A 13,862-nucleotide genomic window follows, 5' to 3' on the forward strand; every position below is an offset into this window, starting at 1 on the left:
TATTTTGTGTAAATAGTTTTTCTTATTTTTTATTTTTGAAAATCTTCCAAATTTAAAATTTATTGAAAGTATAGACTAAAATTAAATAAACTACAAAATATAAAAACCAAAATAGTATTTTAACCCATCACAAATTTACATGATTGATATATTAGAGAACAAAATAGTCAGATTTGTTAATTGCTACTTTGGAATTTTTTCCCCCTCTAAATTAACACATCTATTAAGACTAATTGACTTTAAATACTATCTTATTTCAATTTTATTTACTTCTAAACGTTTATTTAATAAAAAAAAGGGAACCACTCCCATTGCTTTTTTTTTTTTTTTTTTTTTATATGTACCTTAATACAAACTATGTCCACTTTAAAAAAAAAATTAAAAAAATACATGCACACATATATATATATGAAACAGGAAATTAAAGTAGTGGATGTATGGAAAGAGAAGAAACACTCAAATAATATATCTGAANGAGATGTGTGTTGCTGAGAACAATATGAAAATTAGAGAAAATCTTCCCATGAGACTGTGCAATCAATTGCATTTAAGTTTTAATAACAAAGAATGATTTCTTTTAACTTTTCAAAAAAGAAAAATGATTTCTTTGATTAGAAAGTTATTAGACAATAATTACATGTTTTTATTAACTTTTTGACAAATCTAAAATCATTAGCCTCATGCTTGGGTTTTTTTTTTTTTTTTTTTTTTTTGTTTACCCCAAAACATTCTATGTCCTCTTTAAAAAAAAAAATAAAAAAATACATGCACACATATATATATATGAAACAGGAAATTAAAGTAGTGGATGTATGGAAAGAGAAGAAACACTCAAATAATATATCTGAAAATCTAAATTACTGTTACCTTGTGGTGGAAGACAGAAGCTTTTACTTGAGAAATTCAGCTGTACCCATCAAATCCTTTTAACATAAAACATGAAGAAAAAAAAAAATCATCAAATAGTTCATATAACCATGCATGCATGTTCTTCAATATAAATTTAAAAGTTTTATACTATATGTAGATAGAAAAAGAAAATTGGAAGACATTAAAGTTCATCATCACCTTCAATAGAAGAAATCAAAGAGAGGGAGAAATGGCAATCATCATCTTCACTTCTTTTTTTTTTTTCATCTTTGTGGTTAAATTTAGAGGGGAGAGGATTGGGTATGAAGAGAGAATGAAAGAAACAGTGGCACTGACACAAATTTGTACAAAATCTATTGATTGAAAAAGAAGAAAAGAAATCATTAAAATATTGAACCTAAAAGACTTTACTTTTCTCTCTCTCTCTCTCTCTATATATATATATACACACATATATATTTGTGTTTTTAAAGACTCAGGCTAAAGGGTGAGGGAGAAAGGACATATGCATATATAGCTCTATATACAATATAATACCCACAGAAAAATCTTCCCTTTCTTATCTTTATTATATCTATCTCTAAGTCAAATAAATAAATATCATAGTTCACATTTCAAGAGAGTTTCAGAAGCCATGGAGTAGGGGGTTAAGAAAACCCCAATAACCCAACTAGTCCGGACTACTCAACCCAAGGATTGGATTGAGTTAGATTTTATTTTGGATTGGGTTGGGTTAAAAAATATTTTATATAAAAAAAAAATCGGGTTGGGTCTCGGGTTACTCCCTTTAGGGTCGGGTTGACCCGACCCGATCCACTCCACGATCGTCACTTCCCCTTCATGTCTAAACATTAAACGCTTTATATTAAAAAAAAAAAAAAAAAAAAAAAAAAAAAAACTGTGAATGTGAAACCCTCGTCCCTCCCCTAAAAGAAAAAATCAAAACTGATGCCCAACCCAATCCAAAAATTTTGGATTTGATTAGGTTGGGTTGACCCTTCAAAAATGAACCGACAGAGTTCATTTAAAGGCAACCCGAATTTTTGGGTTAGTCCACAAAATTCCTCCAACCCGACTCATGTACACCCCTACCGAAGAGTAGTATTAGGGTTTAGGTGTGAGAGTACAAAAGAGAGAAGAAAGGTGGTGAAAGTTCTTTGTTTGTGGAAAAAATTCACTTAAAATATTATTTTTGTTCATGTACTTTGAGACTTGTACAATTTTTTAAAATAAAGAACAATTGGAAAGAGAAATGAGCAGGTACATCTGAATATCTTAATTAGATTTATACATTCTTAGCTCCCCATCATACTCCAGACCTACAAATTTGATCAGTTTTAGTATATATACTTCCAAATATTCAATTTTTGTCTCCGTAGTTTCAATAAATTCTAGAGGATAAAGAGAAATCAAGAGACTAGGTTGACAAATTCTTAGCAACTTAAGTGTAATGCCTCCGGCTCAGAAATTCGGATGATGGCCTCAGCATTCCCTTGCCACTTGATAAGGTCATGCTTGCTTATCATGAACTGCTTCTAAGAGTGAACATATCCCCACAAACTAACATAGGTCCTTTCAGCATGTTTCATCCTTACATGTTTATTTGGAAAATTACTAAGAGGTCATCCAACATAAAATTGCTCCAAGTTATGCACGGTTAACTTTGGAGTTCTTATGATTGAGCCACCAAAAAAGAAAATGTACCTTATTGATATGGGTAATAATTTTCAATTCTTTTAAGTTTTTTTTTTAACCATATTTTCATATCTTCAGGATCTCTCATTTATATGTGATCTCTCTTCATTTATGTCCCTTCCTATACTCGAGCCGTTACACTAATATTTATTATTATTTAAACAATTTCTATCAAAATTAATTTCAAAGTTCTAAAGTTAAGATTTATTAAAAATATAAAAACTAAAATTTTATATTAAAAATATAAAAACTAAAATTTAACATTTAAATATACTTGAACTAAAATTGAACAATAGTATTTTAACCCCAACAAAAAAACTGGTTTTGTAGCATTGCTGTTCATCTTCATCCTAAGCTTTTCTCCATCTTTCTTCTTTATTATTATTATTTTTCCTCTCTCTTTTTCCTGTTTTTCTGCTCAAGTTTTGCCATTGGCCCCTCTCAAAATCTTCATTAGGCCCTCCCTCTAGTTTCTTTTACATGTACAACTTGAAACTTTTTACTGATCATCTGCAATGTTTTAACTTGAGGTTAAATTCTTTCAAAAAAAAACTTTGAGGTTAAATTGTGAAGTTCAATTATACAAAAGTTTGATCAATTTATATTGTGTCTATGAACTTTCATTTTTTTTAAACCTTGTCCTTAAACTTTAAATTTATTTCACAACAACAACTGTTCTTCAATCTTTTTTAATCTTTTTTTTTTTTTTTTTTTTGTCTCAGGTTGAATTTCCATTTTCAATTATGCCTTTAGATTTGATAGTATGTTTCAGTATATGCATTTATTGTATGTTTCTAGTGTATTTTGCTTTAATTTAACAAAAAAATGCTTGTATTTAGTTGCTCTTCATCATTTGTTTAGTACAATAATTTAAGATTGGGGGATTCGAACCACAGATTTCGTAGTTGCTAACACACTCGGATGTCAATTGAGCGATGCTTGTTTTGGCACATCTTCATTGAGATCATTTTAGACTTACTATAAGCCCCGAGATTTATTAAAATAAATTTTATGACTTATTAACTCGTGACAAAGTGGCTCCATAATTAAACAACTTCACTTCTTACCCCAAAAACTTCCTAAGAATCAACGACATGTGAGGTGAAAGATTCTAATCTCTAATTTCTTGATCAAGATTATATATCTTAATCAGTTGAACTAGGTTAATTAGGTTAGTTTCATGTGTCGTGATTATTTAGACTAGTGCTTTATAAGCATAGTAGGCGTAGCTCAATAATAATTGACATGCAATACCTTCTTCGAGGTTTGGAGGTTCAAATTCTCTACTCTATCATTATTTATTGTATAAAAAAAAAAAGAAAAAGAAAGAAAGAAAACAGAGAGAAAATATCATATTTGACTTAATTAAGATTTGTACAAAAAAAATTATAAGACTTATTATGTGTTCGGATTGACCTTCTAAGTGTTTAAATGAGTGTTTATAAATGAAAAAAAAATATTTATAAATACTTGAAAAGTCAATCCAAACGAACATTTAATTAATTAAGTTTGCTTGGTTAATTCATGTTTGACTTTTCTTTCTTTTTTTTTCTTTCTCCTCTCTTCTTTTTTCTTAAATTACAAAGTTGGTCCTTACATTTTTATATGTGTTTTGTATATGTTTAATAGATTTCAAATTTTTAATTATGTTCTTATTGGTCATTAACATATCCCACATATTTTAAAATTTATGAATTTTGTGTATTAAGATTCATTTGATAACAATTTCTTTTTAATTTTATGTGTTTTTGAAAATTTTGTTTGTTTTCACCTCATTTTTTTCGCACTTTTTTTTATAGAGCACGGATTTGAATTCTTAACAAAATCCAAAAGCAAACATAGGTTTCTAAAATTACTTTTTTAGTTTTGAAATTTGGGTTTGGAATTTGATAACATTTTTAATGTTAATAACAGAACACATAAACTCATAATCATAATAATGTTTACAAACTTAATTTTATATATTTGGACCCAAACAACTGGTATAGTACTCATATTATTAACCTCGAAATCAGAAGTTCGATTTTCTCATTCCATATATATTTAAAAAACTTTTATTGTATCCAATAGATTCGTGAAGTTTAAATAATGCCGAATAAAACGACCTATTAACAAAATTAAAAGTTTTAGTATTTATTAATGACAATAAAAAATATAAAGACTTATTTGATACAATATTGAATTCTATATTTATTCGCACCAGGACATAGCATCGACACAAGACAATTACCAAATTGATTCAAATTTCAATTTATTTTTATTTATTATTTTTTGTCTCTTTCTAATATTTGGATTTACCTCTTGGTCCATAAAGTGAATCAATGATCTGTTTAAGCCTAACTACACGGTCCTATCCTAATGTCTAAGGGAATCACAGCCTCAACTGAGGCCCTGCCTCTATTTGTTCTTTTATGTTTCTTTTTTCTTTTCTTAGGTAAATGTAATATATTGTTGTCTTTTACTTTGCATCTTTTTATGATTTTATATTCTTTTCAAGTGAGAACTATGATAATTATGTTAAAAATTTTGAGAAAACTATTTGAGTAAAAGCTTAGTCTTTTATGATTGTAGCTTTTGTGTATAACTTGTTGAAATATATTTTTCTAAAAAAAATGGAAGTCTTCAACTAATTAATTACTTGAAGAATTGGAAAATATATAGCACTTTGTTGCGTGAGAAAATACAACGTGTATGATTGAAGTCAATCTTAATTTCTTGAAGAATAGAATTGAAAATACAAGTGTTACTAATAAGGTTGAATCTTTAAATCCTAAATTAAACTAGCAAGTTGTTGATCTGTATATCTACTCAAAAACTAGTGTTATTTTCAAACATATGAAAAATAAGGTAAAGAAGAAAAACGACTCAAATTTCATGTGACAGAGCATGGTGAGGAAGATATAAACAATCAAAAAGGTAAAAAAAATATATAAAAAAGAAAAACGTTCCCCGTGACCATTGCGCTTTGAGCAGCCAAGCAAATTTCGAGTGGGAAGATTTCACTTGAAACCAACCATACAAAAGGATGAACATAAATGCACATAAAGAATACCACAACACCATTATACCATTTAGGTAAATAAGCAACCTCTCCAAAACTCCAAATCTCCAAAGCAACGAACACCGCCACCAGAATCTACGAATGCCATTTTTATTAAAATCAAATTGATAAGCTTTTTGAAGTATTGTTGAAGCATATTTTTACATTAAAAGAAAATGAATTAATCACTTGAAAAATGAACATAATAAATCTATCGAGCAAGAAAAGGATCCACCTTCCTCACTTATCAGTGTCATAGAGAGATACAAAGGTTGCAAAAGAGTTGACTCCACCAGTAATGATGGATGAAAGAAGAGAAGTATTGTCCCCAAATCCAATAATCTTAAACTATTGGTGAAAATTTAATCTTTTTAATGAAGAAAAAAGAAATTGGAGAATTCCACATTGATTAAATCAACAAGGAGATGCCTCCTTATTTACCCCTACATTTCTTTGCGGGTTTGGGCCCCAAGGGGTACCTTAGTTTTAGAAAGGGTGAGAAGGTAGCCAAATGTGGATATGGTGATCATTCCACATATGTGTCGTTGCCCCGTTCTTTTTTAGTCATCCGAATTTACCATGGTCATCTAATTTTGTCATGGTTTTTTGGGTTTACTATTCTGTTTTTGCTCTGTGCATACGTACGCATTAAAGGTGTTTAAAAAACTCAATAACCCGACCAATCTGGACTACCCAACCCAAACCGTAAGGGATGGGTTTGGTTAGATTTTATTTTAGGCGTTGAGTTGGGTTAAAAGTATATTATTAAAATAAAAAACATTTAATATTCTGGGTCGGAATGTCCTACGGGTTACTATCTAAACATCCTTTAATAATATGGAAAGTGTCGGAATGTTCGAAGGAGGACTGTTGACCCGACTTTGAACGACGACTTATCGCGAACTGTACTTACCGCGAATTTTATGGTGTGTGTGTTATAAATATTAGTTATATATATAGATTTTCTTTATACTACTATAAACTGTATAAAATGATATATGAGAAAGGCGCATTATAGATGGTGTGAATAAAATGGGGGGAAGACTCTATGAGTGGCCCATCTCGCTCGGTGCCATCGTTCCTTCCTCTCCTCCCTCCTCGTCGTCCCTCATCCCTCACCTAAACATTTCTTCACCTCCCCAATCCACTCCACAATTGTCACTTCCCCTTCATGCTTAAACAGTAAACACTTTATATTAAAAAAAAACAAAAAAACAAACAAACCTATGAGTGTGAAACCCCCGTCTCTCACTTAAAAGAAAAAATCAAAACCGATGACCTAACCTAACCCAACCGGGTTGGGTTAGGTTAACTCTTCAAAAATGAATCGATAGGGTTCATTTAAAACCAACCCGAAGTTTTAGGTTGGTTCATAAAATTCCTCCAACCCCGCCCATGTACATCCCTAGTACGCATGTTACCTCTTCTTTACACTCTCTTAAGGCCTATAAATTGCCTTCAGTGCTTCCAAAAGAAGACAGAAACATCAATCATATTTTTCTTCTTCTTTCCTTCCAAGTTTTTTGAGCACAGTCAGTCTAAAGGGGTGTGAGAATTCTAATCGGCTTCCGGTGTAGTTCTGATAAAGATAGGTGTTTATCTAGGTTGTTTTATCTTAAGGACGGCGTGGCATCCTCTACAACTGCCTGCACACCAGGTAGAGTCGTGAAACATCTTAAAGAGAGTGAGATCCGCAACTTAGCCTTCCTTCACAAGTTTTTGTTTTGCAGGTTTTTCGTTCGCCATTGCTAATTTCATACCCTACGTTCTTATCGCAGTTCATCGGAGCCTCTGTTCCTGTAACTAGATCTTAAATGATGAAATGGACTCTCTTGAGTCAAATAGGACTTGGCATTTGGTAGATCTACCTCTTAGATACAAAGTAATAGGATGCAAATGGATCCTAAAGAAGAAACTCGAATCTGATGGAACAATTGACTAGTACAAAGCTAGACTAGTAGCTAAAGGTTTCAGACAAAAATAAAACATAGACTTCTTCGACACCTTCTTCCATGTGACTAAAATCACCTCAATTCGTGTGTTGTTTTCTCTCGTTGTCCTAAACAACCTTGTAGTTCATCAAATGGATGTAAAGACTACATTTCTGAAGTGAACTTGAAGAAGAGATTTACATGGAACAGCCTGAAGACTTCATAGCCCATGGTCAAGAGAACAAGGTTTGCAAGTTAGATAGATCTTTTTATGGCTTGAAACAAGCACCTAAGCAATGATATGAAAAATTCAATAATCTAATCACATCTAAAGAATACAAAGTTAATGAAAGTGAACAAATGCATCTATTATAAGTTTGAAAACAATCTATGCACTATCATGTGTTTGTATATAGATGATTTGTTAATTTTTAGATCGAACTTTCACGTTATAAATGATGTAAAATCCTTGTTAAGTGCAAACTTTAATATGAAAGACTTAGGAGAAGTAAATGTAATCTTAGGTATAAAAGTGACTAGGTCTGAAAAGTAAATTTCTTTGGAATAATCTCATTATATAGAAAAGATTCTAAAGAAATATAATTACTTTGAATGTAAACCAACATGTACTCCTTATGATCCTAGTGTTAAGTTGTTTAATAACACCGGTAACTGTGTTAAACAATCTGAGTATGCGAGCATCATAGACAGTGTCAGATATGTTGCTGACTGCATTAGGCCTGATATAGCTTATATTATAGGATTACTATGTAGGTTCACAAGCAGATCCAGTATAGAGCATTGGAATGCTCTAGAAAGGGCAATGAGGTACATGAAGAAAACTCATAACCTAAGATTACATTATCAAAAGTTTCCCATTGTCTTGGAAAGGTTCAACAATGCTAACTGAAAATCCCTCTCAGATGATTCAAAGGCTACTAATGGTTATATTTTTAATATTGCAGGTTGAATTGTTTCTTGGAAGTCCAAGAAACAGACTATTTTAGCCCACCAATGATGGAGTCAGAAATGATAACACTAGCAACAGCTACGAAGAAGCAAGTTGGCCTACAAGTCTTCTATCAAAGATTCCTCTATGGGAAAAATCGGTACAAGTCATATTGATCCATTGCGATAGTACTGCAGCAATCGCAAAAGTTCATAACCATTATTACAACGAAAAGAGACGTTAAATACATCGTAAGCACAATACCATTATACCTGCCCTTGGGAGGGGAACAACAGCTGGAAACGGCTGCTACTCTCTACTGGTGCAGTTAGAGTGGATCACATACGAACTTATGAAAACCTAGCAAATCCTTTGACGAAAGGGATAGCTAGAAAGAAGGCTTTTAAAACCTCAAAAAGAATGGGACTCATGCCAGTAGAAAAATGAATCACTTTTAAGGAAAATCCAACCTGTAAACTTGAGATCCCAAAAAACGAGTTCAAAAGGTAATAACTGATCACAAATGATATGACGTGAATCATGCTAAAAACAACACAAAGTTTCTTTCTTATGACCTAGAGTCTCAACATAATATCCTGAAGCGTAAGAAAGGTTGAACTTAGTCCTTAATGAGATTTATACTTGATGTCAAGTGGGGGTACCTAGCTACAGGAGTACTCGTGATAGACTCACCTACGTGAATGTGGAAGTGGGGGTCGCTTCCTATGGAATTTTAGGCAAATTCTCAAAAGCGTTCATTAAACTGGGATACACGTGCTAGGCCTTAAAGCACGAGTTTTTGAACTATACCCTAATAATGTTGTGTGTGTGATGTTGTTAGAGATAGAGTTCAAAACCAAGAGTTATTCTAGTATATTCTAAATCATCTTCACTATGTAAAGGTTCAAGTCATAAGACACATTTGCTTATGCACAGTATTATATAGATTGATATTGCTCAATCAAGTGAGGAATTGTTGGTGAAAATTTAATTTTTTAATGAAGGAAAAAGAAAGTGGAGAATCTCACATTGATTAAATCAACAAGGAGATACCTCCTTATTTATCCCTACCTTTCCTTGTGGGTTTGAGCCCCAAGAGGTACCTAAGTTTTAGAATGGGTGAGGAGGTAGGCAAATGTAGGTATGGTGGTCATTCCACATGCATGCACTATCTTCATCCGCCTAGATAGCGTGGAACACCTATGTATGGAATATTTTTATTTTATTTTATTTTATTTTTATTTTAAAAATAAGTATTTCCATCATGGTCATTCGATCTTGTCGTGGTTTTCTGATTTTCCGTTCCATTTCCACTCTTTGCTTTCGTAAGCATGTTACCCCTTATTTGCGCACTCTCAAGGCCCATAAATTGCCTTAAGTGCTTCAGAAGGAAGGCAGAACCATCAATCGTATTTTTCTTCTCCTTTCCTTTCAAGCTTTTTGAGCACAGTAAGTCTAGAGAGGTGTGAGAGTTCCGATCGACTTCTAGTGCAGTTCCAATTGAGATAGGTGTATATCTGGGTTGTTTTATCCTTGGGACGACGTGGTATCCTTTACAACTACTTGTGTTTTATCCTTGGGACGACGTGGTATCCTTTACAACTACTTGCAAATCGAGCAGAGCCACGAAACGTCTTGAAGAGAGTGAGATCCACGACTCAGTCTTCCTTCACGAGTTTCTATTTTGCAGGTTTTCTATTTGCCGCTGTTGATTTCGTACCATACATTTTGTCCAAGTTCATCAGAGCTTCCTTTCCCCTCAAATTTCCTTGGAGCCTCCGTTCATGTCATTGTTCGTCGGGCAACTGCATTAAATAAGGGTGTTCATGGATTTGGTTGAAAGACTTTTTAAACCCAATACAATTGTTCGGGTTGTAAATTTCTTCAACCCAAATAACCCTTATTAAAAAATGAACCCAACCAGGAAATATTTGGGTTGGGTTGGTTGAGTTAATCGGGTCATTTATTTAAAATTTTATTCTAAAAAGAAGCAAAACGTAAATATGTAAAAATCTAATTTAATTATTAGCATATATTGAATTAAGATTAACAGCTCAATTTCAATTTATATAGTGAAAATTTTGTTTCTAAAATGCAAAGAAACTACTTTTAAGAGTTGTTGAAGAATAAATTATTAAAAATATATTTGAATTAAATAAATTTAAAATCTATATATGTATAAATAATTGTGTTATAAATAACAAAAAAATATATATTTTAAAGTTAATAATAAATTCGAGTTGGTTCGGGTTGGCTTGGGTTATATTAGATGAACCCATGAACCAATCCAACCCATAAAATTTTTATTTATTTGAACCCAACCCAACCTGCACACAGTTTGGGTTGGGTTGATCGATTTTTTCGGGTTATCTATTTTTTTAACACCCCTAGCATTAACATAAACAACACAGGAGCATAGAACATGACCACGTTAATACCAGTCAATTGTTGAAACAATGGGATCAAAATGGACACTACCAACGGTGATCTGTTTTGTCTCTCTCTCAAATTCTTCTAAGAATGTTTCACTGCTTTAGCAGGCATACTTGTTGCTACAATATTTTGAAATTCTACCTCTACATCCTTTTCAGACACACCATGAATATGTTGAAGCATGACTTTTACCCTCTCAATTTCACTTTTCTCCAACATTGAGGTTGGAGTTCCAAGAAAGAAAAGAGTTGTGTGAGTGATGAACAAAGTAGGCACTGCTGCACTTCCCAAACTTACTCGCCACCTTCATCCACCATGAATATTGGCAATACTGTAGTTAACTAAGTTAGCCACTAAGATGCAAAACGTAATTGGAAGTTGAAAAACAACACTAAAGTGCCTCAATATTTTGATGGGGTCATCTCTAAAATATAAAGTGGAACCAACTCAACTACAAATCCAACACCATTACCTAAACAAATACAACCAATAATGAGCATGACAATATTTTGAGTTGCAACATTAACAAAACCAACCAAGAACACAAAGCCACCAAAAAGCGTAAACCTTTTACAACCAAAGGTTTTGGTGACCCAAGATGCTATAAAAGAGACCAAAAGGGCAACCGAATAAAGATAAGTGGTGAGAGTAAGACTGTCAAACTTGCAATATTGATTAGTAGAAGTGACTAGAGCTTTTTTCTGATAAACAAAGGAAAAAGGCTTTGTAGAAACGAGGCCATAGAGATGACACCACCTGATCATTAAAAAAACAAAAATAGAGAAATGAAAACGAGATAAAGAGAGAGGATTAGTTAGAAGATACAAATAAATATAATTGCCAAAAATACCAATATCATAATCTAAAACGAGTCCTCCCACAGTCGCAACAATGCAGATCATCAAGACATAATAAGTTGGTTCTTTGGATAGTTCATGATCGGACCGCCTTGATTACAACTGAGCTCGCAACCACCACCGGCTATAATGATTGCTTACGTGAAGAGGACTAAGTAACAAAATATGATTAATAGTAAGAGAGGAGCTTTAGGTCATGTTTCTTTTCTTGTAAACGTAATTCATCAATGGTAATTTGAAAAGTGGGTCCGATTCGATTACATTAATTGTTATTTACTGATTATGTACTCGTAATGAAATGTGGGCCCCATTCATGAACTCCATAATGAACAATGTAGTCCTATTGCGGAGGAGAAGATCATCAATCCAATTACGTTTGATTAATACAAGAGATCCATGCCCTCTTTTTTACTAACTTTTCATCCTTTAGTCTATTTGTTACGTTTCTTTATGGAAGTAGACAACATCAATGGATTCTTTTTATTACAATTGCATCAGTATAAACACAATCAAAGGAATCTTGTTACCTTTGCAGTTGAGGCTCATTACAATTAATACACGAATGTAAATCTATTACGATTGTGACAATTTTGATTATGGATTAGTAAATGTGGCCTTAAAGTAATCGCGATAAAAGTGGTGGAGGATGAGAGAATATATAACTCTCAAATATGATATATTTTTTCTTTTAATTTTCTTTATTGAAATAACATCCAAAGTTAAGAAATAAAATTGACAAATTTTCAAACAAAAAAAAAAAGGTTTTGACAAAAGAAAATGAAAATTTGTACGGATGGGTCAAAATTTTGAGGCTCACTCGAAATTTGACTCGCCTTTCAAAAACACTTGAAAATTGGCCTCCTGATGACGTCAGCCGCATGCGAAAGTATCATTTTAACCCAAAATGTGCGCGAGGCCAGACGCAACACAGATTTCTCACTTTTTCCTCTCGCTCCTCTTCTCCTTCATCTCGCTCCCCAATTCACGTTGTTCTCCATCATTTTTCTTTGATTTTTTTCCCTTATTTTGAATTCTTCCTCTCGTTTCTTCCTCTAATTTCTTCCTCTCGCTTCTTCCTCTGGTTTCTTCCTCATCAATTTTGTAGTTTTTTTTCTTTTGAATTTTTTCCTTCATTTGAATTCAAAAAGAAGAAGAAAAGAAAGCTAGAAGAAGAAAAAAGAAGAAAAAGAAAGGCAAAAGAAAGAGGAAGAAGCCGACGGATTAAAATTTAAAATTTAAAACGTTCGATCGTCTGATGAAGAACGAGAGGAAGGCACGAGAGAAATGAGTCCAAAACGAGATGAACGAACGAGAATATGCGATGCATGTGCAACATCAAGCGTTTTGGGGACTAAACAGACATTTCACATGTGTCTGACATCATCAGAAGGTCAAAATTCAAGTGTTTTTGAAAGTTGTGCTAAATTTCAAGTGGACCTCGAAATTTGATCCATTCATACGAATTTCCCAAAAGAAAATTGAACTAAAAGTAAAAGTAAAATTAATATTTTTTCAATTTAATAAATTATTGGAAAAAAAACATTTGGAATAGAGAATTAAAATTTAACATTTAGACATTTGTAAAGTTCAAAAATTCATTAGATACAAAATTGAAAGTTTCAAAACCGGCTAGACAAACCTAAGAAAAAGTCAAAATTCAAAGTCTAATTATGTAATTTAATCTCTTTAATGTAATTAACAAAATGTTGTTCATCATAGTAATCAAAGCACCCTACCCCTTCTAGAATTGTAGAATCAGACTGCCTAGAAATCATCAAGAATATTAACAAGAATTGTAAAGATCTCGCGGAAGTGAGAAACATTGTAGAAGAAATCCTTAGTATTGTTTCTTCTATTGGACCGGTGGATTTTTGTTTCTACGAAAGATGCTATAACAAAATTACTATAATCTGGCAAATTTGGAGGTCTAGCTTCCAAGTCTTTTTTATACCTCTTCGTCTTCCTTTGAAGACAGCTTTTTTTTCCTTTGAATTGTATCCCCAAGCAACTTTCATCTGTTAGGAGGATCTCTAGTTGTTTATGCTAATATATAATATACTCTTTTTCACCCAAAATAAATAAATATT

At 32.3% G+C, this 13,862-nt stretch overlaps 1 pseudogene; it reads right to left on the reverse strand.

Moving 5' to 3' along the window:
- Positions 1 to 5,845: 5,845 nt before the first annotated feature.
- LOC120079886 lies at positions 5,846 to 12,321 on the reverse strand (annotated as a pseudogene).
- Between the last annotated feature and the right edge of the window lie 1,541 nt (positions 12,322 to 13,862).

Source organism: Benincasa hispida, chromosome 6 (assembly GCF_009727055.1).
Source record: "Benincasa hispida cultivar B227 chromosome 6, ASM972705v1, whole genome shotgun sequence".
In the NCBI taxonomy this organism is placed as follows: domain Eukaryota; kingdom Viridiplantae; phylum Streptophyta; class Magnoliopsida; order Cucurbitales; family Cucurbitaceae; genus Benincasa; species Benincasa hispida.